The sequence below is a fragment of the Otolemur garnettii genome, unplaced genomic scaffold (genome assembly GCF_000181295.1).
Source record: "Otolemur garnettii isolate 467f Iridium unplaced genomic scaffold, OtoGar3 scaffold00026, whole genome shotgun sequence".
NCBI lineage: Eukaryota > Metazoa > Chordata > Mammalia > Primates > Galagidae > Otolemur > Otolemur garnettii.
Window position 1 is genome coordinate 3,809,954 of NW_003852421.1, and position 11,281 is coordinate 3,821,234.

The 11,281-nt window shown below is 44.8% G+C and overlaps 1 long non-coding RNA gene across 2 annotated transcripts in view; it reads right to left on the minus strand.

Annotated features, from left to right (window-relative positions):
* LOC111724792 overlaps positions 1–11,281 on the minus strand; it is a 25,495-nt gene that overhangs the window by 8,862 nt on the left and 5,352 nt on the right. The window contains exon 3 of one of the 2 annotated variants that reach the window (XR_002773018.1): positions 9,107–9,253. This is a non-coding gene — a long non-coding RNA (uncharacterized LOC111724792). Of the gene's footprint in view, positions 1–8,919; positions 9,254–11,281 lie in introns of those variants that run through there. The other variant, XR_002773017.1, reaches the window with a different exon arrangement.

An 11,281-nucleotide genomic window follows, 5' to 3' on the forward strand; every position in this document is an offset into this window, starting at 1 on the left:
ATACTTACTCAAAACTATAAACCCTTTGCTTAAGCAGAGATTACAAGTTCTTTTGAGTTTGTAATCTTTGTGAACTCTTGGTGCTAACATTTCCCTTGTCCAGACCCCCAGTGGGGGGATCTCCTTCTGGCCAGCCCTGGTGCAGCCTGCCTATGGTTGGGGTGCCTCTACTCACCCGCCATCTTTGCAAGTCTTCAAAGATACTCCAAGCTACCTAGCTCCCTCCTGGCCACACTATTTTACTTTAAGCCAGTAACCAAATCCCTAACACTTAATAATTAGGTAATCAATCATTCCAGTGTGCTATTTCCTTATCCAGCTTCATTGTAAGATGCACAGAGCAGGAGTCATACCACATTTTCTTTGATCTTCATCCTGCCCCCTCCTCAAGGGCACAATAGTCCCTCAACTAACACTCTGTATGCTTCATTTCACATGAGGGTTGAACCCAGGCAGTTTTCTCTTCTTTATTTTTCAGAAAGCACCAACAACTGATGCCACTGGGCCCCGACAGGGCCTACATGTCCCACCTGGCCAGGTGACTGGCTAGATTTCTTCACCATAAAGGCTGTGCCATTTTCCCTTTGTACCAACTGGTAAGTACCTAGTGGGGAAATACTCCAAGACACTTTCTAATCACAAGACTCCAGTGCCTTTTCTCTCGTGCCCAGGTTGCATCTTCTACAGATTCCCTTAAAACTCTTCAAGCCACATCTGACCTGTTGTACACTTTAACTAAATGCTATTTGTTCTGCTGAAAGGATGGGAAGGGGTAAAATAGTCCAGTATTAACAGATACCTAGATGCTAGCCCTGTTCTGACCTCTCTGAGCCTCTGATCCCAGCTCCACAAAGTGGGGACTAAACAGGAACTGGGTCATCTCCAAGGTCATCTTATCTTTGTCATTCCCCAATCTAGGTTGTAACTCTGTCCCTATGTCTGTACTATCACTGTTTTGCTGGTAACACCCCTTCACTTTATCAATGGAGTAAGTAGTTTGGAGAAAGCAGTATCTCTCAGAGTCCCCTGGGCACTATGGGGGCAGGCAGGGGGTAGGACCTGTAGTTTTTTCTGGTGAATGGCCATGGGGCCACTGGTCTCACAGTGCTCACAAATCAGAGCCTGCCCTGCCTTACACTGCTGACTCACTGGGGGAAGGTTTTTATACTATTAGAAGTTCATGAGCTCAATAAATCAATCATAATTTTCACTGCAAGAGAAGAGGTCTTCATTCAACTCCTCCCTCCCCAATCTGCTTAGTAAATTCACACACACATAGGCAGAGTAGATTAGTGGTTATTTATGGCTGAAGGGGAGAGAGGATGGGGCAATAGCTAAAATGGTTTCTAATGTTCAATAGTTGATTGAGGTGATGGCTGTGCATATCTATGGATATACCACAAATTATTGATTTGTAGCCTTTAAATTAGTGAATTGCATAGTATAGAAATTTCATCCCAATAAAGCTGTTTTATACACAAACTGACAAGGAAACACAAGAGAACCCTAAATCTCCCTGTGCTGATGGCAGAGACTGGTAGAGAGACCACTCAGACATGGTCCTAGGTGAAGTTGAGAGAGGTTTAAAGAGGGTTACACAGCAGGGAGGGCCCTGTGGGGGCTTGCGGGGAGCAGGTAGCCTCAAGGACTGGAGGAGGGTCAGAGCCCCGGCTGGGTGGACGCAGCACTGTTGGTAGATCTCAGGGTCTGAACTGGTAGATCATCAACCAGATCATCTCTTCTGATGGAGGAGATGCCTGATGGGGAGGGGACCCTGGGCCATGCTGCCCTCCCTTGCTCAGCGCCCCAGATTGGCTCAGGACTTCACTGCCTACCAGCCCTCTCTCCCACCAGCACCAAAAGTGCCAAAGGGCCCGGGATCTCAAGACTTCCAGGAAGTGAAAAGTATAGCTCCCTCCAAAAAATAGATAGATGAATGGATGAATGGATAAACAGATAGATAATAGAGATAGATAAGCGATAGATGAGAGAGAGGGGAGAGATTGATTGTCACACACCAGCACGAGAGAGGGACCTCTCGCGACCCGGCACGAGAAGGGAGAGTTGACCTGAATGGAAAGGTGGGAAATGAAGAAATATAAAGCCACGAAAGACAGGGAGAGGGACGCAAAGACAGGAGCCGAGAGCTAGGCTGACGTCGGGAGAGCTGAAGACTGCAACCACCACCGGACCGCGGAAACAGCTTTATTTATACAGTATCTTAACAAGAGCGAACAAATCTTAACACACAAGGTAAAGATCAACCTTAAAGAGGAAAAACTGTGTGCTGGCTGATAACAAGGAAAGGCTGCATGGGCTACATGACCTTTGGCAGGTGGAAACAACATTGTTAAAGGAAGAGAGTGGTTGGAGGTCCTCCCTGAGCATTACCCAGGCTGTGGGGGCCCTGACGGCCACAGCCTGCTCCCCACAAGAGATGAGAGAGAGGGAGAGAGAATACAGATAGATGGTAGATAAATAGATAACAGGTAGATGTATATAGAGATGGAGACTGGTGATAAGGTTGATAGATGATAAATAGACATACATGATAGAGACAGATGATTGGTAGATATAGATAAATAGATATAGACGATAGGTAGTTGATAGAGACAGACCTTTACTTATTCCAAGAGATAGGATAGTGAAGTTATCATGGTTTGGATCTTAATCTGACAAATCCCCATGTGATGTTGAGCAGGTAAGTTAGGTCTAACCCTCATTTTAGGGGATAGAGATGGGGCTTACTCCATCAGGTTGTTGTGGAGGTTCAGTGAGAATAGGAATGGGACACAGTAGAATGCCAGGCACACAGTAAATACTCAATAAATGTTAGGAGCTGGTAGTCTTCACCTTAGGATGAACTTACTGCATGGATGAGAAAGCTGGGAGCCTAGAATGGAAGTAAGGACCGTAACCCTGGTCTCACTGCTAGTAGGCTGTGAGCTGGCTTACACTGGAAAAGGCCAGAGTGTTCACAGTGAGGCTAAGTCAGAATAAGCACCTCTGGCCAGGCGTGGTGGCTCACACCTGTAATCCTAGCACTCTGGGAGGCAGAGGCAAGTAGATTGCTCAAGCTCACGAGTTCGAGACCAGCCTGAGCAAAAGTGAGACACCTCCCCCACCCCATCTCTACTAAAAATAAAAATACTGAGGCAAGAGGATTGCTTGAGCCCAGGAGTTGGAGGTTGCCGTGAGCTTTGACGCCACGGCATTCTACCCAGGGCGACAGCTTCAGACTCTGTATGAAAATAAATAAATAAACATGTCCACCTGAACTTAATCCTGGGTGCGAGGAAGGCTAAAATCCGATCAGAAGGGAGCCTCTGAATGAGAATCAGAGTCTCGTTTTATGGTGTCAACCTGCAAAACGAAGACGCTTTTGTGGCTGCAGAAGGTGGACCCAGGGGCAGGGCTTCCCCACCCAATCAGGGACTTGGGCATTAGAAACTCAGGCATCCCTGTGTTGTGTATTCTGCACTCCAAAGTTCCTGAGGGCTAATTGGGGATCAATATAAGTCATCACTCTGATTTGGAGTCTTTGCCTGCTAAGGAAATGTAGAGAATATAAGAAAAAAATGCTTTTATTCGCAAACAAACAGCAAAAGCACCGCCTACAGAAATTATCTAGGCCGTTAGGGAAACGAGAAGAGGCTCCCTGGTAATTTGGGCGCGATACCTCAGATTTGAATGGGTCCTTCACAGGTAAAGGGACAGGTGTGCTCATAGTCTGGAGCCTCTGCTTAGAGGGCTCCACCTTGGAAATGACCTGCTGCCTCTGGACTCACTTCCTCTCAGAACTTAGTTCCAGCAAGGGTTTAGTTTTGTTTTAATAAGGGAATCCAGGTGGTGCAGGATAGGATGGGGGCTCTCACTGGCAACAGTCAGTGGGCCCTGCAGGCTGCAAGTACTGAGGAGGAGGAGAAGTGGGAGGGGAGGAGGCAGCATTTCCAGCCTCCGGGGAAAACCTCTGTGCTGCCCTTGACTAGGAAAGACTAGGGATCTAGTAACGAAGGAAAGGGTGAGGTACAGCGTGGGGACAGGACAATAGCTCAGTTGTTGTTGTGCAAGCCACACCCTCATCACCTTTTGTCATTTCTCCTTTTGAGCCAGAATCCACCCTCAGATGCACACACAAAGCTGTCATTAACAGAAGCCTCACACACACCTCGGAAAGTAAACCCCGGCACCTGGCTTCAAAGGAACCAGCTTCCTCCTTCAGAGAATGGTTCTCTGGTATGCTGGTTTCCTTAAAGTGTCCGCTTTTTATTTGTCCAAACTCATTATCAGCAGCAGCCAAGACTACAGCTGAACTATTCGTGAGTTGGTGGTTTATAAAATTAATACCATATAGACTGCTACTAGTCTCTCTCTCTAACATATTCCCATTCATATTTATTTATCTCAGAAGTTAAAAAGAAAAACACTACTGACGAAACACAATGGGGTGTCTTTTTACACCAATATGGCTTGGGGAGGCTGGTTATAGCAAACTGATCTGAAATAGGCAGCTAGACCAGGTGAGGAAGAGGACCTTCCACAATGAGCCCAGGGCACCTGCTTAATCAAGGAAATCCAGAAACAAGGCCGGAAGTTATCTGAAAAGGCTCTCTGCTGTTTTTGCATCTTAAAGGCAAAGCTCTGAGGGTGTGGTGGGTCCCTGCCCTGTGGGGACCTCTGCTCTGAGAAGTCAATAAATCCAAGGTCATTCATTACTTAGGAGGGCCTGACAGCAGCCTGACTGGCTTCCATCCAGGCTGATCCAGGGGTGGAACCTCTCTGAGCCTGCTTCTCGCTTCATAAAATGGAAATTGTCATTGTACCTACCTCCTACTGCACTGAGTATTGAATATACTGCTCGGCACACACGAAAGGACTCTATGGTAAAGGTGAATGTGCAGCCACCTCCTTAATGGTGCAGACGGGAAACTCAAATTCACAGAATTTGTGCAAACTGCAGTTAGTTCAGAGTCAATTCTGAAACCCAAACTCCTGGCTCATGGTCTAGTGGGTTTGGAATTTTTTAAATTATTATTATTATTTATGCATCCACCAAAATGCTCCTAAGGGGCGTTATGCAATTTTTTTTATTAGCGTAGGAGCGTAACAAACAATGGGTCTATCAGCCCAGCCTGCTCCCCAGAGCACCCTTAGCTCTATCTAGCAATCTGGGGACACCTATAGAAGGAGGATGTGTAGCCACAATCTAGACTCAGTCCTGTGGCCTCTGCCCTGAACTTCATGTGGCATTCTACATGGGAAAAAGCAAAGCCTTACACCCGCTGAGCTCACTGCATTCCACGACAGCCCAGGGGGGCCCAGGCATTCAAGGCTACAAAAGTCAAGAGATTTGCCCAAGACCACATGATGGATGGGTTGCTAAATTGGGACTCGAACCTTAGTCTCTGGGCTAATGTTCTTTCTTCTGCACCACATTCCCATGGCCCCTTATGGTGCAGCCTCTTGGGGGAAGGAAAAGTGGGAGGAAAGAAAAAGGCCTTTGGCTGACGATCACTTGGTTTTGCATAGACTATTTTGAAGGATTCAAGCAATTTAAATATTAGTGGCGTGCAGATCCCACTACCTACCACATAGGCTAAATATAGGCTTCCCTTCCTACTAAAGGATACAGATTTACTAGAGTAAAAAGAATTTTAAAAAAGAGAAATTTTCATTTTTTAAAAAAATAATAGCTTGTTGTACTAATCAGCTCCAAAAGTCTAAGCCAATGCAATGATTCACTCACCCACCTAAGAAGGAAGGAAATAAACATCTATGAAAATTTCAAATATTGCAGAAAACTTTATGTGTTTGGAGAGAATTGAGGAGAAAAAACTTCTACATATTTCCTGGCTCTCATGACACTCTACTAACTGCTAGCTCAGCAGACAGTCCCCTCCCTCCCTTCCTTCCTTCCTCCCTTCCTTCCTTCCTCCCTCCCTTTCTTCCTTCCTTCCTTCCTTCTATTGCTTCCTTCCTGTCTCCCTCCCTTTCCTGTCTCCCTCCCTTTCTGTCTCCCTCCCTTTCTGTCTCCCTCCCTTCCTATCTCCCTCCCTTCCTATGATCATTAATCAATCATTTCCACAAGTACTGAGCACCACCAGCTGTTCCAGGTGCTGGAATGAAATGGGTAGGAAGACCACCTGCTCTAGTGGTGTCTGCCTTCTCAAATTCTAGCCATGCATTGTTGAGTGCTCACTATGTAGTAATCACAAAGGAAAATACAATTGTTTCCTAATACCATTTTCCACTTCAGGAGTCTCCCCAATTTCACAGGCATTTCTTCATAAATACTCACAAGTTCACATTTTCCTTTGAGGTGACCAAGGAATAAAGTGATATAATGCCTATCAGACAGTATGTCAGTGGCAGAAATAATAATGACAATCACATCAGCCATAGCCACAAACATGGTAAAAAAAAAAAAATCTAAGTTCAATTCACAAATTGAACTCAAATCATTATTTAAGAAAACAAACACTAGAAGGTCTGACCTACTGCCACTCTACCTCAAAACTATATCTTATTTCTAGCAAAAAAGCTCCAGTGAAAGACTCATAAGGTTATGCTGACTTTCCATGAGTAAAACCAACATTCTAACTTTGAAAAAGTGTTTGAAAATAGCACAATCATGCATGGTTGTCGGCTTTCCTAAGAAACATTACCTCAACCATATGACCAGTTGTGAAAATGGGATTCCTCCTGTCCTCCATAGATTCTTAGATCATGAGAAATCTTGCTTCTCACAGTGCCTCTGACCAAGAGGTCAGAGGGCAATAATATTCCTTGTTGTGCATACTACAATTTTGTAGAAAGCAAGCTAACTAGGGAATAAAAGAAATTTAAAGATATTCAGTTAAAAATTGCTGTCAATGGGCTATTTCTTTTCAAGGTTAGATGATCTAAGAACATCCTCTTTGATACTCCAACTCCAAATGGCCACCTGCACTTTTACATTTTTTTCAAAATACTTGGAGGAGGCAAAAATACCCTGCAGCCCCTGCCAACACAGAGACAGAACAAGGAGGAAGTGTTTCCCATTGCTTTATAGAATCCTTCAGCTCTGTCACCTTCCACATAATTCATTCTTTGACTCTTACAGCCTCCATGGAGTACAGATATCATCTAAGCTTGTAGAAACTTAGAGGTCCAGCATTCCTTGGTCAATGCTAACACACCCTTTCAGATGTTTGCCATGCATGTTATTGTTAGGCAGTTACTTAGATAGGAGCAAGGCAGATGACGGATGTGGTTATGCTATTTTGGATTGGTTTGGGTCAGACTGACCTGGGCTCCTATGGGAATTAGGCTGATTAAGACTTTGCAGGTGAGTTGTTTTCAAGACCTTGCAGGTGTTGAATTAAGACCCTGGTAGACTTCCAAGAAGCAGCTGATACTCCTCAACATTGTGTGTAAAACCCAAAACTGTGCTCTCCACAAAACCTAAAGTCACTAGGACAAGGCCCAGCTTGCTGTGCACATTGTTAATAAACTTTATTGTTCTTGCTAAAACTTTATTTGTCAATTATTTCAGCAGCTACCAGAAGCCACTCAGGTACTACCTCAAGAATTCAGAAAACTGCTGCTGTGAAGAAATCTGTTCAACTGTTTAATTCATCATTTTCTAGACTTAATTCGATCATGGAAATCTCCTTCCTCTAAAACCCATTAGCATCTCATAGAATCTTTGAAATATTGTCTGGCATAATACTGAGTCAGACAATTTCTCTCTCTCTCTCTCACACACACACACACACACACACACACACGTGCACATGCACTTTGCATGACAATCTCAATGAAACAGTCCTAGATCACAGAAGGTGCACAGTAAGTGCTAATGGAGTGAATAAATAAGTTGATAAACTAACGAACAAAGGACTCAGTGGATTTACCACAAGGCCTTCACACCCCGGTGGACGCCTTGGCAGCAGTTGGCCAAGTACTCCCTCCTCCTACCCCTATGAGGAGGATTCATGGAAATGCAAAACTCACAGTGCTGGGGTCACCTCTGGGTCCAGCCAGCCTAAAATGGCACATTACTGGTGCACAGACAAAGAAGAGGCAACAGAGATATCAGACTCTGGGGTTTAACATGGGATGATGCCACTATAAACTGTACCAGGGTTTGGGGGACTGAGAACACCTAAACACGCTAGGCCGTTTCCTACCAAAGAGGGTACCTGATGTTTACACAGAATAGAAAATAAAAGGCATGCTTCAGGTCCACAGTATCTTTTCAAAACCCTTAGGGCAGGTGTGTTACAGAATTCAGAATTTTTCAGATTCACATATGCCATTTAGAGTGGCGCCTCCATAGTTGACCACTTCCCTACTCTGACCACCTCCTTGACCTAATTTTCATAGACCAGGCATGCACCACACGTATCAGCACATAGGCCTGCTTCCTTATGTTGACCACCTCCATATGTTGACCAGTTTGTTACAGTCCCTTGGGTGGTCAACTTACAGAAGTTCTACTGCATTGTGTAACTGCACTCCCCGGGGATCTGGGGCACTGCCGTATTCACACATTCATGTTTCTGCAATGACACATGAATATTCATGGTGAATGGGATAAATAAGACCTATAAATAGTTTCAAGTCAGCTCAGGTCAGAGTTTGCTGCCAAAATGGTGTCAGGCATACAGAACACTTTCAGTTTTGATAACATTCTGGATTTTAGGCTTGTAGGCAGCACAGTATGGGTCTTTAATGTGCCTCTCACAAGAAGGATACCTTGCTACAAAGAGGAAAGGGTGTCAATGAGTCTGGGCGACAAATCTAAGGACTTTTCATTAAGAGAAAGAAAACACATTTCCAGTACATCCTAGTGCTCTTGTTTGTAAACAGGAAATTTCCTAGAGTTTTATTTAGGATCATTGCACTTTGGACCTTGCTTTAATGTCATCTGCTTTGGTTTGGAATCAATTTTAAAGGGAATCAAATCTATGTTTGCCCTCGAAAGGACCCACGAGAACTTTAGGCTGTTTGGGCCACTTTAGGAGTGGCCCGAGGAAGAGGGGGTTTCCAAGGCAAAAGGATGAAGAGCAAAGGTTTAATGAGTCATTCGCTGATAAATTTCTAAATTCACCAAAATGCCTACCATTTGGGGTGAATTCAAGTTCAATCATATAGTTTTTAATGAGCCCAGTGACGAGGACACAATGACTTGTTTCTCTCCTGAGATGAGCTTCCATGAACTCAAATATTGTTGGTTTTGACTACTGGTTTTATGGCCTCGGGATCTAACCTAGAAAGAAAGGTTAAATGCAGACATGTTATCTTCTATTGCAATTTCCAAGGGACCTACAAATTTCTCATAAAATTTCTAACTAAATTCTCACAACACAATCAACTATTTGCCTCAGTAAAGCGTATGTATTCCACAACATGAAGTACTTGGCCACTTTGGGGTGAATTCAGGTAGGTGTCCCAGTGTCAAAAATAGTTGTAAATATCCAATCCTGGACCTGGGCAGTATAGCAAGGCCCTGTCTCTACAAAAAATTTAAAACTGAGCTGAGTTAGGTGTGGTGATAGCACCTGTAGTCCCAGCTACTTGGGAGGCTGAGGTGGGAGAATTGCTTGAGGCGAGAATTGGAGGCTGTAGTTACCAGCAAGAGGTGGGGAGCTAACACAGCCACACATGAACCCTTTCGCTTCCTCCTCCTCCTCTCCTTCTAAGGAGCTAGCTAGCCACACACACACACACACCACCACCACCACCACCACCAGGAGAAGTTTGTGCCAAAGATGCTAACTTTCCCAGCAAGCTGTGGAATTTGCCCACCTTCTACAGCTCCAGATAAAAGAGATTTCTAACTGCCCCCAGGCACAGATACCAACTTTGCACTGCCCAGACAGGTCACCCTCCCCTTTCAATAAACCTGGCCTGAACTTCTCTGCTCTGGTCTCATCTCTGGGCACCACTGCTTACACCTTTCAGTAGTGACCCACGATTACACAAGGCACTCCACTCTGGGTAACAGAGTGAGACCCTGTCTCAAAAAAAAAAAAAAAAAATCCAACCCAGTGCACTTTTAGAATATAATACTGAAGGATTCTGCCTATAAAATAGCTGTGGTTTATTCACTGGCATTCAAACAAAGTTGAAGATCGTACCTTTTCTACATCAGCCCCTAGGTCCATAGACAAACAGTTGTAGAGGTTTTACAAAATCAAAGTGCAACAAAAGCTTTAAAATAATGTTTAGTTTATGCCTTTCCTTCAGGCAATACTGCACCCAATTCATCAGACACATCGTGTCACTTCTGTCTACAGACATGACAACTCACTGGTGCCTGAATAATCCATTCCTGGTTTAAACCCCTTCGATGTTAGTTTGTGGTGATGCAGCCCAGAGTTCCCAGATAATAGGCCAATTACATCACATCCCTGGAAATCTAGTCTCACTCAGCCACTGAGGCTTGATAACCTCATGTAGGGAATTTCCTAAACCTCATACCCAGCTGGGGGTTTAGGACAATGAATATCTCTCCATTTTAATTCCTGAAAATGTTGAGGTTGCTGATAATGGTTGCCTGTGTTTCTCTCCAAGTCTTTAGTGGCATGAACCTGACGCAGCTGCAGTTGCTGCAGGAGGTGCTACCAGTGGTGAAGGCCACCTGCGTCCAGCCCCCAGATGGCATTTGGTCCTAGCAACTGGACGGTGGCAGCAAGGGCAATCCAAGGGGCATGAACAAAGTGAAGAGAAGCAGGCCCTGGGCAGCCAGAGCTTACTCTGCACCCAAGGGAGGGAGGACCAAAGCTGAGCACCTGGTCAGCCCTGAGGCTCACATCCAGCTCTCTGAGTAGCCACAGACACTCCTGCTTCCAGGAGAAATAGGGCTCCAAGGGGAATATGCAAAGGACATAGTGAGTGTTGGGTGGGGCTGGGAGAAGAAGTCCCAAAGACGAGGCGGCTTCTCATGGCATCATATTGTAGGCACTTACACAAAGCCTCAGAATAGTGCCTGGAGCACAGCAGGTGCTTAATAAATAAAAGTCCTGTCCTGGTTTCCTGGTCCGCTCTCTCAAGGTACCAGATTCCTGATTTCACTGTCAGTTGGGTCCCCCTAGTTTAAGTACTTCTACTCATTAACACTGTGTACAAATCCTTAAGTCTCAACTTTTTAGTGAAAGAATTAGTTTAAAAGTGATTGACAACCAGCCTGGACAACATATTGAGACTTTGTCTCTACAAAACATAAGAAATTAGCCAGCTGAGGTGTTATACTTCCATAGTCTTAACTGCATAGGAGGCTGAGGGGGGAGGATTG